The sequence below is a fragment of the Haemaphysalis longicornis genome, unplaced genomic scaffold (genome assembly GCF_048455015.1).
Source record: "Haemaphysalis longicornis isolate Haplotype H1 unplaced genomic scaffold, Haemaphysalis longicornis Haplotype H1 scaffold_1, whole genome shotgun sequence".
In the NCBI taxonomy this organism is placed as follows: domain Eukaryota; kingdom Metazoa; phylum Arthropoda; class Arachnida; order Ixodida; family Ixodidae; genus Haemaphysalis; species Haemaphysalis longicornis.
Window position 1 is genome coordinate 299,995,220 of NW_027526203.1, and position 21,193 is coordinate 300,016,412.

At 47.9% G+C, this 21,193-nt stretch overlaps 1 pseudogene; it reads left to right on the plus strand.

The window, feature by feature from the left end:
* The first annotated feature begins 986 nt into the window (after positions 1-986).
* The window catches only part of LOC144159252 (tachykinin-like peptides receptor 86C pseudogene), a 56,459-nt pseudogene continuing 36,252 nt past the window's right edge, over positions 987-21,193 (plus strand).

Below are 21,193 nucleotides of genomic sequence, written 5' to 3' on the forward strand. Positions count from 1 at the left end.
GAACGTATAGGAGCGCGGGCAAGTACGTAGACATGGAGCGTTTTAAACAAACCAAATAGGGCAATGTATATTTATTAGTAGGTACATGCCCAGGCTGGTCATTTTTTTAACTTTACCTTCCGAGCCCGTGTTCCGGAATAAAATTGAGAACACATTATTGGGTTTTCTTGTTTGGTTTAACGACGTGCATATGGGCAGGCCAGATAGCTATTCGACTTTTAAAACACAGGGAGCCTTCTGAATTGTTGCGTTTTGGCGCCTCCGAATTTTTCTTTGAGCATTTATTCGAAGCAATTTAGACATTGCATCCAATGTGATGCAATGCGATCCAACCAAAGAGCCACTATTCGTTCAAGCTACCTATCAAGCAGAGGAAGTTATAGTTCGTGCTACACCTTTTTTTCGTTTCCTTTTTTTGTTGAAACTGCTATCCTCTCCATAAAATAGCCCCCCACTCGAGAAGATAATATTCTGGGAAGACGCTCTATGATTTGTCGATAGCAGTACACCATCTTCAGAACGAGAAGCAGTAGCTAAAAATCCCCAGGCGGTCAAAATTAATCCGGAGCCGTTCATTATGGCGTGCCTCATCGACGGTGTAGCGTCGGCGCGTTAAACCTCATAATCAATCAAGTCAACGAGTAGCAGTAGCGATGGAGTTGCGAGTTGGAGTAGTCAGTAAAAGTGCAGTACCAAAACAAAGCAGCTCTGTGTTCGTACGGGGCTTAGTCAATGAATAAAGTAGGAAGTTAATAGCATAGCGTACCACGGAACACAGGCAGCTCGCCCCCCCCCCCCCCCCCCCCCAAAAAAAAAAAGTTTTCGCTAATGGTACTCTTTTTTCAGGCGTGACTTCGAGGGGTCAGTCGTGGCCACCTCGTGCTCCCGAGTCTATACCCTGTTATATGTGTATATGCTACGCTTTCGCCACTTCAGATGCGGAGCTAACCGTCGGTTTGCCGGATTTTTGCAAGTTGCAGGCCGTGTAAACCAGCCCGTGGCCCAATTCCGACGTAAACCATGGGGAACGAATCAGTGCTGGGTTGGCCGGCGGTGCCTGTCGGGACGTCGCCGGAGCCGCCCGTGGTGGAGGTGGGCAGCGAGCGCCAGTGGGTGCTGGCGTGGTGGGCCCAGCTGGTGTACGCACTCCTGTTCGGCTCCGTGGTGGCTGTGGCGGCGCTGGGCAACGTGCTGGTCGTGTGGGCGGTGCTGGCGCACCGCAGCATGCGCACCACCACCAACTGCTTTCTTGTCAACCTGTCGCTGGCAGACGCGTCGACGGCCACCTTTAACGCCGTCTTCAACCTGGTGTACATGATGGAGAGCCACTGGGCCTTCGGGCAGCCCTACTGCGTGTTCAGCAACTTCCTGGCCAACCTGACCCTGGCCTCATCCGCCTTCACGATAGCCGCCATGAGCGTCGACAGGTGAGTACTGTGTGTTCTTTGGTGAAATTGGTGAAAAGTTTCATTCTTATAATTTTATGACTTTTTCGGGCAAGAGAAAGTAAAACGCGGGCTTCGAGGGATCTTAGAACACTTTTTTCAGCTTTTTTGTTCGAAATCTTCAATGCTTGCAGAATGTAGTAAATAAACGCATCTAGTACTTAGATTAGGGGGTCGCAAAGCACAATCAAGTGTGTTCTTTTAGCCATAGTCTCCTATATAACCTACAGTGCCTGCTCTATCGCCCCGAAATTCATTGCAGCAGCCCGTTCACTGTGGGGGCGCCGAGTTCCCAGGTTTTTCGATGGCCATGCCGTTGCGAACTGCTGTTTCAGGCGGAGGTGATGTGAAACACACCTCGGCGTGGTCTGCTACGCGAAGGCGTCTTCCAGCTACAAAAGTCCGCAAAACGGCGAGCTTGAACTTTATGAGCGAGTATTAAAGACCGAATTCAGCTTTATGCGTGGCGTCGCAGAACTACTAAACTGCGTTCAGTGTACTGTTTCCGCCTGCACGCTTGCCCTTTTGGGTTCACTACGGCAGTTTCCCAGCAAAATGTATGCATGACCTCATGGTTTTCATTGCGAAAAGAGACAGTTAACTTTTCTGCCACAATATAGGGAGTTGATAAGCGAAAAATAATTATGCTTGATTCGGTGTTTAGTGGTAATTGAGTCATACGAATTAAATTTTGTTTAAGGAAGTCCAAACCATTTTACTGACGAGTCCATTCAGTCTCGTTCTGCCGCTAATATCTAATAACGGTCCCCGAAAGGGTACGCGCCCACTTTCCTCCTCCCTTTATTTCTCCGCCGCCGCTGCTCCACGAAATGGTGCCATCGCGCATGTAGTAGATATATTGACGACGCGGTAATCGGCAATGCCGGGCGGCTCAAAAAGAAGGACGACTTCAAGCTTTAGCTCAAGGCGATACTCAGTATTCAGCATGCACTAAGCTAGTCCCTCTCTATACTTCTCCCTGATACACTCACTCTTCCATCACCAATTAGATACCGAATAAGCGATCTATTCCCAGTTGGTCACAAACCCACTAGCGAACTCACCCGTACCGTTTCTGGCTGAATCTAGTGAAACGCAGATATAAACTTTTGCGTTAAATTATTTACAAACGAACAAGGTAGCCCAAGAAAGACCATCTCTTCAGCAATTACCGCAGTCAAGTTTTATTTGTCTGCTTTGTGAAAGGCCTCGTGAATTTTTATACCTTTTTTGTTGAATAAAGCTGCCCGTCAGTGCAAGAGATTACAACACAAATATTTTGTTTGTAAAGGGATTCGACAACTTTTTTTAAAACCACCCATTGTTGCCACGTGTGAAGACAAATGTTGACCATGCCCTCGCTAACACAGGAGAACCTGGGATTAGTGCGCCACCAGAGAGAACGGCGGAATTTCTGGCACTGAGCAGGCACAAGCCGTTATACAGAAGGCTATGTTTTAGCGCAAGCCACTATCCAAAGCCACAATTACCGGACATGCGTGCTTTAGCCGGGCCTATACAGTGATAGCGGCGTACAGGCCACTTTCTTCATACAGGCCAATTTGCTTAGGTAACCTGCACAACCACGGAATGGTCGGGATTGATGTGCTCTATTGAAGAATTAAAGGTAGTGAAAAGAGCCAAATATTCTTACAATGTCAACCTTTCGCGCAGCGAATTGATAACATGGATTAATACATTCAATGTTAACGGGAGAAGATCTTAGGCCCCTTTTCATTGAGGCATTCATGGCGGCGGCTCCGTAGCCCGTTGTGGCGAAAGTTCACACGTTTACCCTAGCCAAGTCACTAGTGCGGAACACAACCTACTTCTTAAGTGACACCGAGGAGTAATAAATTATTCACAGGAGACCGCAAGTGACCCAAGAATCTGTTTCGCTCTTTGGACAGCAGAACTATATAGATCATATTATCAGGTCATATACTCAAGTCGTTGCTGGTTGACCTCTTCAAGTAGATTCATGTTCGGGTATCAAAGCATTGCAACAGCCACAAGGTTTCTTGTTGGAACTTTTGTTGGAATTTGCTTAGTAGGTTGCCATACATTTTCTTACTCTTGTTGCACGAAAGCTGAAATCCACTTGAAAAGATTTGTCTCGTATCTGCTTGCTTCGCCGCAAATAACATCGGAAGGCGTCAGCCGTCTGCCGCGTAACATCCTCTCTTCTCTCTCCTCCAACTAATCCCATTGTTCTTCTGCGCTCTCCCTCGTCCCACGACGAATCTAAATTGAACTTTGCTGAACTCGATTCTGTTTTCCTGTGTTCGTACTGCTCGAGCACCATCTGTAGGAACCTTTTATTTGCACCGTTCCTGGAACAGCTCGAGAAGACATCTTGTTATTTGTCTCGCCTGATAACGCATTTTTTGAGTTTTTTACCGCAGTAACTAAACCCACACCTATTTTAAATTAAAGGAATGCTGCTACTGTTAATTGTGTACTTCTGTTTTGTTCAAATGTGCGCAACATTTTCTTTTGGCTGACCCCTCTTGGCATGTTAGACACGTGCCACCAGTTTTTGTAGTCTCGAATAGTTTTGCTTATATAACTCCTTAATGACGCATTTTTTGAACTTTTAGTCGGACAGCTGAATCCAGTGACATGCAGATGGAGGGACAGGCAGACAGACCAAAAGCTTCTCTTTAAGTTGCAGGAGGAGCACTTGCTGAAAGTGCCTACCTTTTTTTTTTCTTCTCCGCCATAGCATCACTGTCGGTGCGCCTAACAGCACGCATACTCTTTTCTACACTCCAGTTATCACTGGGTTCGATTCCAGGTGCACATGGGAACTCGCTTCTCGCTGCCGCCGTCGTCGTTGCGTATTTGCGGTGATGACATAGTTTCCGTAGACGCATGATAGGCACGGTTGAGGAGCACGGCGGCTGCGGACGCCTAGTTCCCAGGAAAAATCACAGGGCGAACCTTGTAACGCTGTCGTGTTAAAAAAGAGAACTGAATGCGAACTTCAACAGCAACTTCATGACAACGTTGTATGCATTATCGACAACCACGGTTCACAGGAGATAGGAGTGCGGACGTAGTTGCATTCCTGTGCCATCTCTGCGGAAGCAAGGCTGAAGAGGCACGCTTTCCGAGCTAAAATAACTAGGAAAATATCAAAGCGGCCGATTTTCGCTCTTTCAGCAAACCCTTTCCAACCCACCTCCAGTAACAGCGCCGGCGCAACGTACCGCCTTACCAAAACCCGCGCTTCAAGCCCATGGCCAGCCAATACATGCAATGATGCAAAGTGTGGGCCACAGACATAACACACTAAATGCTTCCCTACCTCCTGCTAGCCATTTGGTCTGTTTTCTCTTTAAGCGCATCTTAGTTAGTCCGATGCGTGGGTGGCTGATGAAGCTTAAGTAGAAGCGCTAGAAGTTAATGTAGACTACATAAAAGACACACAGGACGAGCGCTGTTACCAAATGGCTGGCGAAATGAGGCGTAAGCTTAGTTCCCGCGAAAGGTATTTGCAGCGCGCCCAAGGAAATGAAGCAGAAAATATTCTGGTACCAAGAAATTGTGCGCTTGACCCCAACGTGGGTCTTAGGACACGTACGCGTTCCGGAGGAGTTTGCAAAGACGCATATTGGAGGCGCGTCCAGGAAACCTTTCCAGTCGGGGACACATTCCATATTAATGCAAACCACCCAATACCCCCGAAATAGTTGTTTTTTGTGTTCAATTTCGCATTTTGCGGGGGCTTGTCTTGAGAACTACTGTGTTATAAGTACCTTTCATGGTCTCCTTTACTGCAATGCGCTTCGAATACTAGTCTACTATCGATCAATTAAAGTACGTTAATGAGGAGTTCGTTAGTGCGATATCATTCGAAAACATTAGTATGCGTTGTCCCATTACACATGCAAGGGCATCGTGCTTGGTGGTTAGACTGAAGGCGACGAAGGAGTAGCTTTAGCACACAGCCGTGCGCGTGCAGTCTTTGGAATCAGCGGTGGCAAGACTTAATGCTAGCGACACGCTGTCTCGTTCCTGCCTAGCCTAGCAGGCCCTGTAAAAAAATATTTGTCGAAACCAGCGACCGACGCCAGCCTAGATTTCCAAAGTCACGCAAGCATGGAAGTTTTCCACAGAACGATTTTGCAGCGCAGAGCCCATTTCTGCGCAAAATCATACAGCGCGCGCCGTGATTCGTCAAATTTATTCCCTTGAAATCAGTGACTGGTAAACGGGCTGTATTGTGCCCGAGCAAACTGATCGTATTTCTGAGAGTGCCAAACAAAACAGCTTTACCTCCCCTTCAACAAAACTGGTTGCATTATGGAAATTTAGAAACGTAGCTAGTGGGGCATGCGAATGCTATTGTACAAAGTAACGCTGGAAAACTACAATAAAATTGAAAAGCTACGTTTTCAACACCATTTCTTTGAAACGCAACAGCCTTCTAATCTCCTTGGAAATTCTGATTTTAGCGCACGTAAACCGCACAAACTCACATCCGCCTTTACGCGTACACGGCAGCAGTATTGCGAGAAAATTATCTCTAAAAGCAAAATAAATACAATCCTGCAGCGCGCCAGTTTTTCCATCAAAAGGTGAAATTTAGGATAATGTTAAAGAGGCTGTGTTTTACTGCAGAGGGCGTCGCAAAGTAATATTTTAGCTTTTGTACTTTTGCGTTGTACTTCCGCAATTCAGCGGGAATTTTTTCTGCTTGGGCCTCCGATACCATGCTATATTCGGTTTAGTGGTAACTGAACGTTTGCTCCAAGGGACAGCGAGAAATGGCTAGTAAGATCTGGTAAAATATCAGCTATAGGGAGGAACAAAGGCAACTGCTTTCAGTCTAAGTGCCACGGGAGCATGGATTTACATCTTGCCGTTATCGCTCCGTTTCCCTTCGGGTGACTCCCGCAGCAAGCAGGCTGCTAAGACGCTGAGCTAAAGCAGCCTCTTGCTGCAAACAATGCGCATCAGAGAAACAAAACACAGCAAGAGAAGACAAAACCAAATATTGCAGGTAGCAAAGTTCTCTACAGGCATTTGTAGCCCACTTTTAGGTGTGGAGTACCTTAGGACCGCACACCCGCCGCGGTGGCTCAGTGGCTAAGGCGTTGTGCTGCTGAGCACGAGGTCGCGGGTTCGATTCCCGGCCGCGGCGGCCGCTTTTCTGATGGAGGCGAAAAGCAAAAACGCCCGTGTGTACGAGATTTCGGCGCACGATAAAGATCCCCAGGTGGTCAAAATTAATCCGGAGCCCTCCACTACGGCGCGCCTCATCGCCTGCGTTGCGTCGGCGCGTTAAACCCCCACAATCAATCAAACCTTAGGACCGCACAATGTCCGTCCACGTCCGTGCGCATAGCATTTACCATCTCAAAAGAAACACACAGGCATCGGCAGGATTCGAGCCTTTGCCTGGTTAGGGCAGAGTTAGGGTCAGTCGTCTTACCCACTGGGCTACGACCGTGAGTTAGCACCCGAGAGTTAAACGGCTTACTCCCTCGCCTGTAACGGTGCGGAGTACCTTAGGACCTCCCAATGTCCGTCCGCGTCCATCCGTGCGCACACCACCATCAAGTGAAAATCAAGGGAAATTCCATTTGAGCCGTGAGTTGCACTTTCATTTATGGAATAACGGAGGTGCAACTCACGGCTCAAATCGAATGACGGTCAGGGTGCTAATCGGATGTCACTCGGGGCGCATCTTGGATGTCATTTCGAGACCCCGTACTCCGCACCCTCGCCATCATCCACGGAGTGGAGATGCTGCAATTTTTTACATCTAGTTGGTCTATCAGGGCGCAGTAACAGACAAAATACTGCACGGCAGTCAATGAGAGCATATTTTTTTTCATCAGACACGCCTAAAGATCAGGGCTCTGATCTGTGCTCTTGTTACTTTGAAGTGCGTCACTTTTAGATGCTGTATTTTTACAGGTGTGCTGTCGCAGTGCGTGCCCCAAGGCGAATTTGCGGGAGGGTGGCGAAGATTTTCATTCGCCCGAACAGGAAAGAAAAATTGTTTGACTTGATAATGTGATGGGTGAAAGGGCTAGGATCAGGTGCTTTCTCAAACTTGATGCCTTGCCAAATTCCGTAGCAATGGGCTGGACATTTTTGAAGCAGGGGCTGCGTGTTCACTTGAAATATTTGAACGAGGGGAACACTTTTTTGGTGCGCTCCCGGCGTGTCCCAATCACGTGGCGGTAATTGTAAAAGGGCACTGAGATAACACAAACGCACCAGTGATCAATTCAAATACATTGAAAAACTTCGGGGCAAAGAACGGGGTGATCTGCCACGGCCTAACACTATGCCACCATCGATAAGAATACACAAAGGACCGCGGGTTGGATTTCCTCAGCAACACAAATAACGCCAGCTCTCCGCCACCGTTTCACCCGAACAGTGGCTACGCGAATTAAACCGAAAGTGCAGCAACATTGGCGCACAATAAGCTTTCCTAGCATTGTGTTTATATATCTAACGCAGAGAGAAAGAATAGAGCGAGCAGCGATTACGTCCGGCAGGGTGGAAGGCGTCGACTTCGGTTGATATAAAAACAATGGGAAATCTTTCTTTTTGCGGCTGCCGCCGCTTTCTTCCTCTCAGCGGTGGTGTTGCCCGCTGTGAGCTCGCTCCCAATCATCGTCTTTTTGCAGACATTTAAATAAACAAACACTGGCGTTGCGCTCGGAGTCCGCTACTCCCGGATCTGTCGTGTCTTTTCTACCCGCGAGCCTTCATTTGGCTTCGGGAAAACGACATTATTTCTAAAAGCCAATGGTCACATGCTTTACGTAGCACGGGCTCCGAAATTGAATTTCAGTGTCCTTGAGCTTAGCAATAATGGGAGAAGTGCGAGAGAAAATGGCAGTTATTTTTTTCGCCTACTGATCGCAGCACTGTTACGCCAAATGCCAAATCTTGTTTTTCGCCGCTCGCTTGTGTTTTTCTTGAAATAGATTTAACGTACAACGACTCCGCGTGTTCTAGACCACGCTCAAATATGTCAAGAGAACACGGAGCCACTGCTTCAAAAATAAGGTTCACGATAAAAGTAATATTTTAATGAGAAAATTACCTGGTAGTGGATCCTGGCAGATATTTATGTTGCTAGTGTGGTACGGCTACATTAAAACAACTAAAATATCTCCAATGTTAACAAAATATTCTATGAAGAATTTATATTTCACCACCATAAGCTTGTATATAAACGAGTATGCAGATTTGCACTGTATTTTCAATGCTCTATTTTTTTCTTGTGTTTTTGGGTATAAAGCACGCACCCCTCACAGGGTGCTAAGATTGTATGTGCAGTACGCACGTGAACTGGTGACATAGCTAACCTCAAGTAACTACATGAACATCAACGCTCCCCTTCCCAACAACCTTCATCTTTCCCCAAACAAGCTTCTTTGTTTCTCTTCGTAAAAAAGCCATTCGTTCATTCCGCTTTCAGCTTTTTACTCCCTGACGCTACAAACGACTCACTGATCGATGAATTCTACGGGTTGTTCGGAACCAGCGAAATAGAATAAAGTGTTTTTTTATGGAGCCCAACGCTCAGTTACACTCCGAAAGGGCCAAATAACAGAAGCCAAATATCAAACGGCATACGTAATTATCTAACGGCTAGATGGGACTCCAACTTTGCGATTGAAGTGGCTTGCACAGCGCCGAAGCGGAATTGCTCGCTCTTGTTAGCAGGGGTCAATAGGGCCATTCATATCTCATTTCCGGCACCATTCAGTACCTCGTATGATATTCCTTTTTGTTGTGTGTTCACGGCACCACGGTCCTAATGTGTCTGGCTATGTGTTCAGAGCACAAAGCTTAACTACGCTGACATTAGAGCAAGGCGTTTATCTTTCAGGAACATGGCCGAACAAAAGCGTTGGTTTGCTCAGCTCGTTCTCGCTACGCGGTGGCCTGTAATACAAACTTCTCCACTATCTGCTTATGTTGTACGTGCGCTTTAATTCCTGTGTTTGCTGATCACGCCTTGTTAATATGAGCGCTTTTCAAGAAATAAAACAGCACTTCCGATCCTTTCCCACCTGTCCGATCAAAGCACGGAAGTAATAGCAGCACTGAGTACACTACAAGAGTTCCTTTGGCGGAACAGGGATAAGCGCGGTAGCCATAGTACCGTATTAAATTATGCAAATACAAAAATAAACTACGGAAAACAAGAGGAGCTTACGACCAGTTGCACAGTTTTGTTTAGTAGAAACAAGGGGCTTTCATGGTGTATATTGATTCTCTGATTCTCCCACAAATATGTTAGCAAGCTCTGGCCTCGAAACACTTGCGATTAGAGCAAAACAAGTGCGCCTTAAATTTCTTTTTCAGCTACTTCACAACCATTATAAAATTGACCAATCATTGTATATTCGTCCATCAGACTCCCGCGTTACCAGGCACAAACATTCACACACACTGAAAGAGTACTCCTACCGCAATGACACGTTCAAGCACTCCTTTTTTCCACTTGCAATAAGGGAATGGAACTGTTTAGATCCCTCCTTAACTAATGCGAAATCGGTATCTGACTTTGCACCAAAATTAGAAAATATGTTCTGTTAATGCGGCAACACTCGCATCCCCAGCGGCATTGCGCCACCAGTGAAAGCGTATTAGTGGAGTATATAAGTGTTAACTGGGGTGTTTGCAAGTTTGCTATTATTTGCCTGTGTACCACTGGATTTCATGCACAATTTCTCTTCTTTTTGGTGTTGGTTTCTTTGTCTTAAGTTAAAAAGCGTGACTTGATTATGCTTTTTCTTATGAGTGTGTTCATGTTGTAAGTTTTCAAGTGTGTTATTCAAGAATTTCAGCTCCGTATTCTTCCTATCTAATTAAAAGTAAACAAGTTTGTATATTTTTCGCTCTTATACTTTGTATGACTGTCATTTCACTACATTCCTGTTTCTGTTTTCTGCGCTGATATTTATTTATGTACCACCTGCATGTACCATCTGTATGCCCACCTGCTATGGTCTCGGAATGAGACTGGCAGTATTGGAAATAAATAAATAAATAAATAAATAAATAAATAAATATATATATATATATATATATATATATATATATATATATATATATATATAGCGAATCAGAATAGGAAATGAGGGGCTCGTTGAAATTAACACAGAAATAAGGGTTGGCAGTCGAGGAAACCTCGGAAAGCAAAGGGGAGGATGTGGTAGATCATTGAAACAGATTAAGAATTTGGAAAGAAAGAAAGAAAGTGAAGAAAAAATGCCCGCCAGGTGGGATCCGAACCCACGACCTCCAGAATACCGGTCTGGTGCGATAACCACTACGCTACCGGCGGGGCGATTTTCCCATTCACTTTCTGGGGTATTTATGTTAGGTATGTTTGTTTCCTGTGCTTGGGGGTGGTAGCCAGCGCCATTCGGACTAATCGGGGTGAAGGGGACCTTCTTTTTAACCCCCGGGTCGTGACTCGAGTGTCTACGACATGTCCAGAGTGGTCGACCAGCTTTGAACCCTCTTAAGCTCCCTTTGGCAACAAGACTGCCAGAACAGAGGCCCTCGCTATGCATGTAGCGAATCAGAATAGGAAATGAGGGGCTCGTTGAAATTAACACAGAAATAAGGGTTGGCAGTCGAGGAAACCTCGGAAAGCAAAGGGGAGGATGTGGTAGATCATTGAAACAGATTAAGAATTTGGAAAGAAAGAAAGAAAGTGAAGAAAAAATGCCCGCCAGGTGGGATCCGAACCCACGACCTCCAGAATACCGGTCTGGTGCGATAACCACTACGCTACCGGCGGGGCGATTTTCCCATTCACTTTCTGGGGTATTTATGTTAGGTATGTTTGTTTCCTGTGCTTGGGGGTGGTAGCCAGCGCCATTCGGACTAATCGGGGTGAAGGGGACCTTCTTTTTAACCCCCGGGTCGTGACTCGAGTGTCTACGACATGTCCAGAGTGGTCGACCAGCTTTGAACCCTCTTAAGCTCCCTTTGGCAACAAGACTGCCAGAACAGAGGCCCTCGCTATGCATGTAGCGAATCAGAATAGGAAATGAGGGGCTCGTTGAAATTAACACAGAAATAAGGGTTGGCAGTCGAGGAAACCTCGGAAAGCAAAGGGGAGGATGTGGTAGATCATTGAAACAGATTAAGAATTTGGAAAGAAAGAAAGAAAGTGAAGAAAAAATGCCCGCCAGGTGGGATCCGAACCCACGACCTCCAGAATACCGGTCTGGTGCGATAACCACTACGCTACCGGCGGGGCGATTTTCCCATTCACTTTCTGGGGTATTTATGTTAGGTATGTTTGTTTCCTGTGCTTGGGGGTGGTAGCCAGCGCCATTCGGACTAATCGGGGTGAAGGGGACCTTCTTTTTAACCCCCGGGTCGTGACTCGAGTGTCTACGACATGTCCAGAGTGGTCGACCAGCTTTGAACCCTCTTAAGCTCCCTTTGGCAACAAGACTGCCAGAACAGAGGCCCTCGCTATGCATGTAGCGAATCAGAATAGGAAATGAGGGGCTCGTTGAAATTAACACAGAAATAAGGGTTGGCAGTCGAGGAAACCTCGGAAAGCAAAGGGGAGGATGTGGTAGATCATTGAAACAGATTAAGAATTTGGAAAGAAAGAAAGAAAGTGAAGAAAAAATGCCCGCCAGGTGGGATCCGAACCCACGACCTCCAGAATACCGGTCTGGTGCGATAACCACTACGCTACCGGCGGGGCGATTTTCCCATTCACTTTCTGGGGTATTTATGTTAGGTATGTTTGTTTCCTGTGCTTGGGGGTGGTAGCCAGCGCCATTCGGACTAATCGGGGTGAAGGGGACCTTCTTTTTAACCCCCCGGGTCGTGACTCGAGTGTCTACGACATGTCCAGAGTGGTCGACCAGCTTTGAACCCTCTTAAGCTCCCTTTGGCAACAAGACTGCCAGAACAGAGGCCCTCGCTATGCATGTAGCGAATCAGAATAGGAAATGAGGGGCTCGTTGAAATTAACACAGAAATAAGGGTTGGCAGTCGAGGAAACCTCGGAAAGCAAAGGGGAGGATGTGGTAGATCATTGAAACAGATTAAGAATTTGGAAAGAAAGAAAGAAAGTGAAGAAAAAATGCCCGCCAGGTGGGATCCGAACCCACGACCTCCAGAATACCGGTCTGGTGCGATAACCACTACGCTACCGGCGGGGCGATTTTCCCATTCACTTTCTGGGGTATTTATGTTAGGTATGTTTGTTTCCTGTGCTTGGGGGTGGTAGCCAGCGCCATTCGGACTAATCGGGGTGAAGGGGACCTTCTTTTTAACCCCCGGGTCGTGACTCGAGTGTCTACGACATGTCCAGAGTGGTCGACCAGCTTTGAACCCTCTTAAGCTCCCTTTGGCAACAAGACTGCCAGAACAGAGGCCCTCGCTATGCATGTAGCGAATCAGAATAGGAAATGAGGGGCTCGTTGAAATTAACACAGAAATAAGGGTTGGCAGTCGAGGAAACCTCGGAAAGCAAAGGGGAGGATGTGGTAGATCATTGAAACAGATTAAGAATTTGGAAAGAAAGAAAGAAAGTGAAGAAAAAATGCCCGCCAGGTGGGATCCGAACCCACGACCTCCAGAATACCGGTCTGGTGCGATAACCACTACGCTACCGGCGGGGCGATTTTCCCATTCACTTTCTGGGGTATTTATGTTAGGTATGTTTGTTTCCTGTGCTTGGGGGTGGTAGCCAGCGCCATTCGGACTAATCGGGGTGAAGGGGACCTTCTTTTTAACCCCCGGGTCGTGACTCGAGTGTCTACGACATGTCCAGAGTGGTCGACCAGCTTTGAACCCTCTTAAGCTCCCTTTGGCAACAAGACTGCCAGAACAGAGGCCCTCGCTATGCATGTAGCGAATCAGAATAGGAAATGAGGGGCTCGTTGAAATTAACACAGAAATAAGGGTTGGCAGTCGAGGAAACCTCGGAAAGCAAAGGGGAGGATGTGGTAGATCATTGAAACAGATTAAGAATTTGGAAAGAAAGAAAAAAAGTGAAGAAAAAATGCCCGCCAGGTGGGATCCGAACCCACGACCTCCAGAATACCGGTCTGGTGCGATAACCACTACGCTACCGGCGGGGCGATTTTCCCATTCACTTTCTGGGGTATTTATGTTAGGTATGTTTGTTTCCTGTGCTTGGGGGTGGTAGCCAGCGCCATTCGGACTAATCGGGGTGAAGGGGACCTTCTTTTTAACCCCCGGGTCGTGACTCGAGTGTCTACGACATGTCCAGAGTGGTCGACCAGCTTTGAACCCTCTTAAGCTCCCTTTGGCAACAAGACTGCCAGAACAGAGGCCCTCGCTATGCATGTAGCGAATCAGAATAGGAAATGAGGGGCTCGTTGAAATTAACACAGAAATAAGGGTTGGCAGTCGAGGAAACCTCGGAAAGCAAAGGGGAGGATGTGGTAGATCATTGAAACAGATTAAGAATTTGGAAAGAAAGAAAGAAAGTGAAGAAAAAATGCCCGCCAGGTGGGATCCGAACCCACGACCTCCAGAATACCGGTCTGGTGCGATAACCACTACGCTACCGGCGGGGCGATTTTCCCATTCACTTTCTGGGGTATTTATGTTAGGTATGTTTGTTTCCTGTGCTTGGGGGTGGTAGCCAGCGCCATTCGGACTAATCGGGGTGAAGGGGACCTTCTTTTTAACCCCCGGGTCGTGACTCGAGTGTCTACGACATGTCCAGAGTGGTCGACCAGCTTTGAACCCTCTTAAGCTCCCTTTGGCAACAAGACTGCCAGAACAGAGGCCCTCGCTATGCATGTAGCGAATCAGAATAGGAAATGAGGGGCTCGTTGAAATTAACACAGAAATAAGGGTTGGCAGTCGAGGAAACCTCGGAAAGCAAAGGGGAGGATGTGGTAGATCATTGAAACAGATTAAGAATTTGGAAAGAAAGAAAGAAAGTGAAGAAAAAATGCCCGCCAGGTGGGATCCGAACCCACGACCTCCAGAATACCGGTCTGGTGCGATAACCACTACGCTACCGGCGGGGCGATTTTCCCATTCACTTTCTGGGGTATTTATGTTAGGTATGTTTGTTTCCTGTGCTTGGGGGTGGTAGCCAGCGCCATTCGGACTAATCGGGGTGAAGGGGACCTTCTTTTTAACCCCCGGGTCGTGACTCGAGTGTCTACGACATGTCCAGAGTGGTCGACCAGCTTTGAACCCTCTTAAGCTCCCTTTGGCAACAAGACTGCCAGAACAGAGGCCCTCGCTATGCATGTAGCGAATCAGAATAGGAAATGAGGGGCTCGTTGAAATTAACACAGAAATAAGGGTTGGCAGTCGAGGAAACCTCGGAAAGCAAAGGGGAGGATGTGGTAGATCATTGAAACAGATTAAGAATTTGGAAAGAAAGAAAGAAAGTGAAGAAAAAATGCCCGCCAGGTGGGATCCGAACCCACGACCTCCAGAATACCGGTCTGGTGCGATAACCACTACGCTACCGGCGGGGCGATTTTCCCATTCACTTTCTGGGGTATTTATGTTAGGTATGTTTGTTTCCTGTGCTTGGGGGTGGTAGCCAGCGCCATTCGGACTAATCGGGGTGAAGGGGACCTTCTTTTTAACCCCCCGGGTCGTGACTCGAGTGTCTACGACATGTCCAGAGTGGTCGACCAGCTTTGAACCCTCTTAAGCTCCCTTTGGCAACAAGACTGCCAGAACAGAGGCCCTCGCTATGCATGTAGCGAATCAGAATAGGAAATGAGGGGCTCGTTGAAATTAACACAGAAATAAGGGTTGGCAGTCGAGGAAACCTCGGAAAGCAAAGGGGAGGATGTGGTAGATCATTGAAACAGATTAAGAATTTGGAAAGAAAGAAAGAAAGTGAAGAAAAAATGCCCGCCAGGTGGGATCCGAACCCACGACCTCCAGAATACCGGTCTGGTGCGATAACCACTACGCTACCGGCGGGGCGATTTTCCCATTCACTTTCTGGGGTATTTATGTTAGGTATGTTTGTTTCCTGTGCTTGGGGGTGGTAGCCAGCGCCATTCGGACTAATCGGGGTGAAGGGGACCTTCTTTTTAACCCCCGGGTCGTGACTCGAGTGTCTACGACATGTCCAGAGTGGTCGACCAGCTTTGAACCCTCTTAAGCTCCCTTTGGCAACAAGACTGCCAGAACAGAGGCCCTCGCTATGCATGTAGCGAATCAGAATAGGAAATGAGGGGCTCGTTGAAATTAACACAGAAATAAGGGTTGGCAGTCGAGGAAACCTCGGAAAGCAAAGGGGAGGATGTGGTAGATCATTGAAACAGATTAAGAATTTGGAAAGAAAGAAAGAAAGTGAAGAAAAAATGCCCGCCAGGTGGGATCCGAACCCACGACCTCCAGAATACCGGTCTGGTGCGATAACCACTACGCTACCGGCGGGGCGATTTTCCCATTCACTTTCTGGGGTATTTATGTTAGGTATGTTTGTTTCCTGTGCTTGGGGGTGGTAGCCAGCGCCATTCGGACTAATCGGGGTGAAGGGGACCTTCTTTTTAACCCCCGGGTCGTGACTCGAGTGTCTACGACATGTCCAGAGTGGTCGACCAGCTTTGAACCCTCTTAAGCTCCCTTTGGCAACAAGACTGCCAGAACAGAGGCCCTCGCTATGCATGTAGCGAATCAGAATAGGAAATGAGGGGCTCGTTGAAATTAACACAGAAATAAGGGTTGGCAGTCGAGGAAACCTCGGAAAGCAAAGGGGAGGATGTGGTAGATCATTGAAACAGATTAAGAATTTGGAAAGAAAGAAAGAAAGTGAAGAAAAAATGCCCGCCAGGTGGGATCCGAACCCACGACCTCCAGAATACCGGTCTGGTGCGATAACCACTACGCTACCGGCGGGGCGATTTTCCCATTCACTTTCTGGGGTATTTATGTTAGGTATGTTTGTTTCCTGTGCTTGGGGGTGGTAGCCAGCGCCATTCGGACTAATCGGGGTGAAGGGGACCTTCTTTTTAACCCCCGGGTCGTGACTCGAGTGTCTACGACATGTCCAGAGTGGTCGACCAGCTTTGAACCCTCTTAAGCTCCCTTTGGCAACAAGACTGCCAGAACAGAGGCCCTCGCTATGCATGTAGCGAATCAGAATAGGAAATGAGGGGCTCGTTGAAATTAACACAGAAATAAGGGTTGGCAGTCGAGGAAACCTCGGAAAGCAAAGGGGAGGATGTGGTAGATCATTGAAACAGATTAAGAATTTGGAAAGAAAGAAAGAAAGTGAAGAAAAAATGCCCGCCAGGTGGGATCCGAACCCACGACCTCCAGAATACCGGTCTGGTGCGATAACCACTACGCTACCGGCGGGGCGATTTTCCCATTCACTTTCTGGGGTATTTATGTTAGGTATGTTTGTTTCCTGTGCTTGGGGGTGGTAGCCAGCGCCATTCGGACTAATCGGGGTGAAGGGGACCTTCTTTTTAACCCCCGGGTCGTGACTCGAGTGTCTACGACATGTCCAGAGTGGTCGACCAGCTTTGAACCCTCTTAAGCTCCCTTTGGCAACAAGACTGCCAGAACAGAGGCCCTCGCTATGCATGTAGCGAATCAGAATAGGAAATGAGGGGCTCGTTGAAATTAACACAGAAATAAGGGTTGGCAGTCGAGGAAACCTCGGAAAGCAAAGGGGAGGATGTGGTAGATCATTGAAACAGATTAAGAATTTGGAAAGAAAGAAAAAAAGTGAAGAAAAAATGCCCGCCAGGTGGGATCCGAACCCACGACCTCCAGAATACCGGTCTGGTGCGATAACCACTACGCTACCGGCGGGGCGATTTTCCCATTCACTTTCTGGGGTATTTATGTTAGGTATGTTTGTTTCCTGTGCTTGGGGGTGGTAGCCAGCGCCATTCGGACTAATCGGGGTGAAGGGGACCTTCTTTTTAACCCCCGGGTCGTGACTCGAGTGTCTACGACATGTCCAGAGTGGTCGACCAGCTTTGAACCCTCTTAAGCTCCCTTTGGCAACAAGACTGCCAGAACAGAGGCCCTCGCTATGCATGTAGCGAATCAGAATAGGAAATGAGGGGCTCGTTGAAATTAACACAGAAATAAGGGTTGGCAGTCGAGGAAACCTCGGAAAGCAAAGGGGAGGATGTGGTAGATCATTGAAACAGATTAAGAATTTGGAAAGAAAGAAAGAAAGTGAAGAAAAAATGCCCGCCAGGTGGGATCCGAACCCACGACCTCCAGAATACCGGTCTGGTGCGATAACCACTACGCTACCGGCGGGGCGATTTTCCCATTCACTTTCTGGGGTATTTATGTTAGGTATGTTTGTTTCCTGTGCTTGGGGGTGGTAGCCAGCGCCATTCGGACTAATCGGGGTGAAGGGGACCTTCTTTTTAACCCCCGGGTCGTGACTCGAGTGTCTACGACATGTCCAGAGTGGTCGACCAGCTTTGAACCCTCTTAAGCTCCCTTTGGCAACAAGACTGCCAGAACAGAGGCCCTCGCTATGCATGTAGCGAATCAGAATAGGAAATGAGGGGCTCGTTGAAATTAACACAGAAATAAGGGTTGGCAGTCGAGGAAACCTCGGAAAGCAAAGGGGAGGATGTGGTAGATCATTGAAACAGATTAAGAATTTGGAAAGAAAGAAAGAAAGTGAAGAAAAAATGCCCGCCAGGTGGGATCCGAACCCACGACCTCCAGAATACCGGTCTGGTGCGATAACCACTACGCTACCGGCGGGGCGATTTTCCCATTCACTTTCTGGGGTATTTATGTTAGGTATGTTTGTTTCCTGTGCTTGGGGGTGGTAGCCAGCGCCATTCGGACTAATCGGGGTGAAGGGGACCTTCTTTTTAACCCCCGGGTCGTGACTCGAGTGTCTACGACATGTCCAGAGTGGTCGACCAGCTTTGAACCCTCTTAAGCTCCCTTTGGCAACAAGACTGCCAGAACAGAGGCCCTCGCTATGCATGTAGCGAATCAGAATAGGAAATGAGGGGCTCGTTGAAATTAACACAGAAATAAGGGTTGGCAGTCGAGGAAACCTCGGAAAGCAAAGGGGAGGATGTGGTAGATCATTGAAACAGATTAAGAATTTGGAAAGAAAGAAAGAAAGTGAAGAAAAAATGCCCGCCAGGTGGGATCCGAACCCACGACCTCCAGAATACCGGTCTGGTGCGATAACCACTACGCTACCGGCGGGGCGATTTTCCCATTCACTTTCTGGGGTATTTATGTTAGGTATGTTTGTTTCCTGTGCTTGGGGGTGGTAGCCAGCGCCATTCGGACTAATCGGGGTGAAGGGGACCTTCTTTTTAACCCCCGGGTCGTGACTCGAGTGTCTACGACATGTCCAGAGTGGTCGACCAGCTTTGAACCCTCTTAAGCTCCCTTTGGCAACAAGACTGCCAGAACAGAGGCCCTCGCTATGCATGTAGCGAATCAGAATAGGAAATGAGGGGCTCGTTGAAATTAACACAGAAATAAGGGTTGGCAGTCGAGGAAACCTCGGAAAGCAAAGGGGAGGATGTGGTAGATCATTGAAACAGATTAAGAATTTGGAAAGAAAGAAAGAAAGTGAAGAAAAAATGCCCGCCAGGTGGGATCCGAACCCACGACCTCCAGAATACCGGTCTGGTGCGATAACCACTACGCTACCGGCGGGGCGATTTTCCCATTCACTTTCTGGGGTATTTATGTTAGGTATGTTTGTTTCCTGTGCTTGGGGGTGGTAGCCAGCGCCATTCGGACTAATCGGGGTGAAGGGGACCTTCTTTTTAACCCCCGGGTCGTGACTCGAGTGTCTACGACATGTCCAGAGTGGTCGACCAGCTTTGAACCCTCTTAAGCTCCCTTTGGCAACAAGACTGCCAGAACAGAGGCCCTCGCTATGCATGTAGCGAATCAGAATAGGAAATGAGGGGCTCGTTGAAATTAACACAGAAATAAGGGTTGGCAGTCGAGGAAACCTCGGAAAGCAAAGGGGAGGATGTGGTAGATCATTGAAACAGATTAAGAATTTGGAAAGAAAGAAAGAAAGTGAAGAAAAAATGCCCGCCAGGTGGGATCCGAACCCACGACCTCCAGAATACCGGTCTGGTGCGATAACCACTACGCTACCGGCGGGGCGATTTTCCCATTCACTTTCTGGGGTATTTATGTTAGGTATGTTTGTTTCCTGTGCTTGGGGGTGGTAGCCAGCGCCATTCGGACTAATCGGGGTGAAGGGGACCTTCTTTTTAACCCCCGGGTCGTGACTCGAGTGTCTACGACATGTCCAGAGTGGTCGACCAGCTTTGAACCCTCTTAAGCTCCCTTTGGCAACAAGACTGCCAGAACAGAGGCCCTCGCTATGCATGTAGCGAATCAGAATAGGAAATGAGGGGCTCGTTGAAATTAACACAGAAATAAGGGTTGGCAGTCGAGGAAACCTCGGAAAGCAAAGGGGAGGATGTGGTAGATCATTGAAACAGATTAAGAATTTGGAAAGAAAGAAAGAAAGTGAAGAAAAAATGCCCGCCAGGTGGGATCCGAACCCACGACCTCCAGAATACCGGTCTGGTGCGATAACCACTACGCTACCGGCGGGGCGATTTTCCCATTCACTTTCTGGGGTATTTATGTTAGGTATGTTTGTTTCCTGTGCTTGGGGGTGGTAGCCAGCGCCATTCGGACTAATCGGGGTGAAGGGGACCTTCTTTTTAACCCCCGGGTCGTGACTCGAGTGTCTACGACATGTCCAGAGTGGTCGACCAGCTTTGAACCCTCTTAAGCTCCCTTTGGCAACAAGACTGCCAGAACAGAGGCCCTCGCTATGCATGTAGCGAATCAGAATAGGAAATGAGGGGCTCGTTGAAATTAACACAGAAATAAGGGTTGGCAGTCGAGGAAACCTCGGAAAGCAAAGGGGAGGATGTGGTAGATCATTGAAACAGATTAAGAATTTGGAAAGAAAGAAAGAAAGTGAAGAAAAAATGCCCGCCAGGTGGGATCCGAACCCACGACCTCCAGAATACCGGTCTGGTGCGATAACCACTACGCTACCGGCGGGGCGATTTTCCCATTCACTTTCTGGGGTATTTATGTTAGGTATGTTTGTTTCCTGTGCTTGGGGGTGGTAGCCAGCGCCATTCGGACTAATCGGGGTGAAGGGGACCTTCTTTTTAACCCCCGGGTCGTGACTCGAGTGTCTACGACATGTCCAGAGTGGTCGACCAGCTTTGAACCCTCTTAAGCTCCCTTTGGCAACAAGACTGCCAGAACAGAGGCCCTCGCTATGCATGTAGCGAATCAGAATAGGAAATGAGGGGCTCGTTGAAATTAACACAGAAATAAGGGTTGGCAGTCGAGGAAACCTCGGAAAGCAAAGGGGAGGATGTGGTAGATCATTGAAACAGATTAAGAATTTGGAAAGAAAGAAAAAAAGTGAAGAAAAAATGCCCGCCAGGTGGGATCCGAACCCACGACCTCCAGAATACCGGTCTGGTGCGATAACCACTACGCTACCGGCGGGGCGATTTTCCCATTCACTTTCTGGGGTATTTATGTTAGGTATGTTTGTTTCCTGTGCTTGGGGGTGGTAGCCAGCGCCATTCGGACTAATCGGGGTGAAGGGGACCTTCTTTTTAACCCCCGGGTCGTGACTCGAGTGTCTACGACATGTCCAGAGTGGTCGACCAGCTTTGAACCCTCTTAAGCTCCCTTTGGCAACAAGACTGCCAGAACAGAGGCCCTCGCTATGCATGTAGCGAATCAGAATAGGA